The sequence below is a fragment of the Mandrillus leucophaeus genome, unplaced genomic scaffold (assembly GCF_000951045.1).
Source record: "Mandrillus leucophaeus isolate KB7577 unplaced genomic scaffold, Mleu.le_1.0 Scaffold288, whole genome shotgun sequence".
In the NCBI taxonomy this organism is placed as follows: Eukaryota; Metazoa; Chordata; class Mammalia; order Primates; family Cercopithecidae; genus Mandrillus; species Mandrillus leucophaeus.
In genome coordinates this window covers 143,204-148,141 of record NW_012103009.1, presented here as the reverse complement: position 1 = coordinate 148,141, position 4,938 = coordinate 143,204, and the positions used below count along the sequence as shown (strand labels likewise).

Sequence of the window (4,938 nt, the reverse complement as noted above, 5' to 3'; positions counted from 1 at the left end):
CTAAATTTTATTTTGGCTGGATACGGTGGCTCACGCGTGGAATGCCAATACTTTGGGAGGCCAAGATGGGCGGATCACTTGAAGTTGGGAGTTCGAGACCAGCCTGACCAACATGGAGAAACCCCGTCTCTACTAAAAATACAAAATTAGCCGGGAGTGGTGACGGGCGCCTGTAATCCCAGCTACTCGGGAGGCTGAGGCAGGAGAGTCAAGTGAAACTCCGTCTCAAAACAAAAAAAGAATATTTTATTTTTTTGAGAAAGAGTCTCAGTCACTCAGGCTGGAGTACAGTGGTGCGATCACAGCTCACTGCAACCTCTGCCTCCTGGGTTCAAGCGATTCTCCTGCCTCAGCTGCCTGAGTAACAGGGACTACAGGTGCGTGCCACCACGCCCTGCTAATTTTTATACTTTTAGTAGAGACAGCGTCTGACCATGTTGGCCAGGCTGGTCGCAAACTCCTGTCCTCAAGTAATCCGCCTGCCTTGACCTCCCAAAGTGCTGGAATTACAGGTGTGAGCCATTGCACCCAGCTTTCCTTTTTTTGAGATAGGGTCTTGCTGTGTCGCCCAGGCTGGAGTGCAATGGCACAATCTCAGCTCACTGCAGCCTCGACTTCCTGGGCTCAGGCGATCCTCCAACGTCAGCCTCCCAGATAGCTGGGACTGCACAGGTGCCCGCCACCAAGCCTGGTTAATTTTTTGTATTTTTAGTAGAGATGGGGTTTCACTGTGCTGCCCAGGGTGATCTTGAACCCCTGGGTTCAAGCCACCTGCCTGCCTCGGCCTCCCAAGGTGCTGGGACTACAGGTTTCAGCTACCTTGCCCAGCCTAGACATGCCAGTTTCTTCTCAGAAGGAAGTTCTGCACTGATCACGTTCTTTTCCAGTGGTTTATTTTTATTTTTTATTTTTGAGACGGAGTCTCACTCTGTTGCCCAGGCTGGAGTGCAGTGGCACGATCTTGGCTCAACACAACCTCTTCCTCCTGGGTTCAAGCGATTCTCTTGCCTCAGCCTCCTGAGTAGCTGGGATTACAGGCACGTGCCACCACGCCCGGCTAATTTTTGTATATTTAGTGGAGATGGGGTTTCACCACGTTGGTCAGGCTGGTCTCAAACTCCTGACCTCGTGATCTGCCCACCTCGGCCTCTCAAAGTGCTGGGATTACAGTTGTGAGCCACTGCGCTCGGCTTTTCCAGTGCTTTCAAGGAACTAGGCAGAGCCCAGAAGGAAGCTCTTCTAAAGCAGATCTATGCCCTGAAGTGGCTGCAGAGAGCAGCCTCCAGAACTGGTGTTTGTGGCAGCCAAAACCTCCCCAGTGCAAAGCCCATGGCAGATCTGGCCATGACGGGAGGAGAGGCAGCCATCATTGCACAGGTCCAGGAGCTCAAGGAACTCAAGGTCTGTGGGGTGAACCCATGAGTAGGTCAAAGTCCAGTCTTTCAGGGCAGGGCAGGGGTAACGTTAACCCGGCAAGAGACAACAGACACCAAACTCATTGCACCATTTTGCAAATCTCATTCAGCCAAGTCCAGAGGAATGGGTATTGGAGGAAAATGATCCTAAATCAGGTGGAACGGAGGCAATCATCACGGGTCCTGGATTGGAAGGGCTGGTGGGTTGTCTGGGAGGGGATTGCTTGTGCTGTGGTTCTTAAAACCAAGGCCCATGCAGCCCAGGGGAATGAAGGTAACATACTAGAAACTCCTTGGTTTACAGGGGAAAAGGCATCCAAAGCCTGAAGGAGACAAGAATGGATCGTGCTTCACCCGCTCTGCCATCCCCTAACTGTCCCGTGAGATGGCCTGCAGGACACCCCCACCAAGACGTTAAGGGGCATACTGTGAAGCGGGGAGGAGAGTGACGGCACCCTGAGCAAGCTCTCGGGAGGCTGCTGGGGACGAACGGGACAATGCTGCCAGGAAACAGGTGAGGAGACCCTGGGTGGGCTGAGGTCACATGGTCGGCCGGGCAGGCGCGGTCACCGTGCTGGGCAGGCAGAGTGGTGGCCTCACAGACCGTGGACTCATTTGCCAAGGAGTTGCCCTCCAGGACAAAAGCAGAGGGCAGCACAGGGGTGAAGGGGCAGCAGTGGTGGAAAAACCCTGGGTCTCAGGCCTGGGCTTGCTCGCAGGGCAGGGGGTTTGAAGTTCCCCTTGCAATTCCTGGATATGAGTCATTCCCAGACCCTCTGCTAGAGGCACACATCGACGGAAACACCCAAGGCTGTGGATGGCTTCCCCCAGGCCCCCCTGAAGGGAGGCGAAGCCCTTGGCAGGATGGCTGTGTCCTGGAGGAAGGGACGCCCAGGCTCTCAGGGATTACTGGGCACTGGGTCTGAGCTGACGCCTCTTCCCAGACACTATGATGTCTCCACAGTCCTTGGTCAGAGAGGGCTTTGGGGTCAAGTGAGACATGCTTCCGGGTCACAGTCCGTCGCACAGTGGACACCGTGGGGGTGTGTGAATCCATCTTGTGTTAATTTCCCCCGTTGTCTTTTCTCTTTCCTTTCTGAGACAGAGTCTCGCTCTGTCACCCAGACTGGAATGCAGTGACACAGACATGACTCACTGCAGCCTCGACCTTGACCTCAAGCAATCCTCCCACCTCAGCCTCCTGAGTAGCTGGGACTACAGGCACGAACCACACCTAGCTAATTTTAAAATTTCTTTTTTTTTTTTTTTTTTTTTGAGACGGAGTCTCGCTCTGTCGCCCAGGCTGGAGTGCAGTGGCCGGATCTCAGCTCACTGCAAGCTCCGCCTCCCGGGTTCACGCCATTCTCCTGCCTCAGCCTCCCGAGTAGCTGGGACTACAGGCGCTGCCACCTCGCCCGGCTAGTTTTTTGTATTTTTTAGTAGAGACGGGGTTTCACCGTGTTAGCCAGGATGGTCTCGATCTCCTGACCTCATGATCCGCCCGTCTCGGCCTCCCAAAGTGCTGGGATTACAGGTGTGAGCCACTGTGCCCGGCCATCTCCCCAGTTCTCAAATATGTTATTTGAGTAGAAATTCTGAGCAGCTGGCCAGTGTGCACATGCTCTGCTGACTCAGAGAAGGGCTGTCAAGGTGGGAAGCCCAAGGCAGGCTCCTGGAGCTCCCCTCCTTTATCAGCTGAGGAAACACCAACTACTCTGTCATGTAAAACTGAAAATCTCAGTGGCTTAATATAAAGATGTTTCTCTCTTTCTTTCTTTCTCTCTTGGAGATGGGGTCTCACTCTATCGCCCAGGCTGGAGTGCAGGGTCAAAATCACAGTTCACCGCACCCTCTACCTCCCAGGCTCAGGCGTTCCTCCCACTTCAGCCTCCCGAGTAGCTGGGACTACAGGCACTGACCGCCATGCCTGGCTAATTTTTGTATTTCTGGTAGAGACGGGGGTCTCTTTGTTGTCCAGGCTGGTCTTGAACTCCTGGCCTCAAGCAATCCTCCTGGGCCTTGCAGAGTTCTGGGATCATAGGCTTGAACGACCATGGCTGAGCTGAACCACTGCCATTTTTGATGTGGATTTAAGGGCCTTGTGGAAGTCCACAGCCAGCCAGCAGGAGGTGCAGAGACAGCGTGCAGGTTTGGGCAGGGCATTTGTATGCACCAGGCTTGGGAGTGGTACACATATCATTTCTACCCAGATAAATTCCGGGACTCAATGACACGACCTAGTTGCGAAAGGGACTGGGAAACAGAGGCCTTGGCTGAGAAGTGTGTTCTATCTTGAGCCACTAGTTAGGACATCAGCTTTCTGACTCCTCAGTTTGTCAACTATGGCAGAGCCACTCTCCAGGGTCACCCGTCGTACGGTGTTATTTCTGGGAGATGTATTTCTAGAAGCTTGTACTAGACACTTCCCAGTGATTCTGTAGGCACCAACTCCCTGTATTAAATCCCTTTCCACTCAGAGTGGCCACACATGGGTCTGTAATCTATACCGGAACTGTGGCTGTCAGTCAGTGAGACATTGAGGACCTGTAAGCCACCGTGTGAGGGGTCACTTGGAGCGGTGTGGATGCTGTCAGCCCTGGGGGTGAGCAGGCAACCCGTGACCTAGATGCCAGAGTCCTCAGTGAATGATAGGATGTGCTTGGCCAAGACTGCTCTACTCCCAGTGCCTCAACTTTGGGGTGTGTGCATGTGACATAAACGTTCCTTCTGTTCATGTGTGTATTCATTGATTATCCATCCAGCATGCAATCATTTAGCATTTATGTATGCTCAGTTCTGTGGCTGAATAAGAAAAGCAGATTTCCAACAATATAAGCTAAAACCCATCTATTGCAATACCTGCTGATTAAAATATAATAATATAATAAGCATTCTTTTGTTGCCTTTTTTTTTTTTTTGAGACCGAGTCTCGCACGTCGCCCAAGCTGGAGTGCACTGGTGCGATCTCAGCTCATTACAACCTCCGCCTCCTGGGTTCAAGTGATTCTCCTGCCTCAGCTTCCCGAGTAGCTGGAATCACAGGTGCCTGCCACCATGCCCTGCTATTTTTTTTTTTTTTTTTGTATTTTTAGTAGAGATGGGGTTTCCCTGTGTTGGCCAGGCTGATCTTGAACTCCTGACCTTGTGATCTGCCCGCCTCGGCCTCCCAAAGTGCTGGGATTACAGGCGTGAGCCACTGCGCCCAGCCCAGCATTCTTTTATATACATAGCTGAGCTTGAAAATAAAACAAAGGCCATCCCGGGAGACACAAAATGAAGAGGAAAGTGAAACCAGCAGGTAAATGAGTGTGAAATCTGGGGCTTCTCAATACTACGAACTTAAAGCCTTGGGTTTTAAGGCTACGTAGGAGGCAAAAGACAGAGACTCGGGCCTGTGCAATATAAGAAGATGCTCACATAAAATCAGGACGTTTGAAGACCCACAGTCTCAGTAAGAGGCTAGAAAAACTAGGAAAGAAATCTGCTTTCCAGGAAAGAGAAATTTTTTTTTTTTTTTTTTTTT

General features: G+C 51.8%; 1 long non-coding RNA gene across 1 annotated transcript; it reads right to left on the bottom strand.

Moving 5' to 3' along the window:
* Positions 1 to 907: 907 nt before the first annotated feature.
* LOC105543590 lies at positions 908 to 3,821 on the bottom strand. The gene is made up of 2 exons (XR_001006649.1): positions 2,882 to 3,821; positions 908 to 2,706 (listed from the first exon to the last, which is right to left on the bottom strand). It is a non-coding gene; the product is annotated as an uncharacterized LOC105543590 (long non-coding RNA).
* Between the last annotated feature and the right edge of the window lie 1,117 nt (positions 3,822 to 4,938).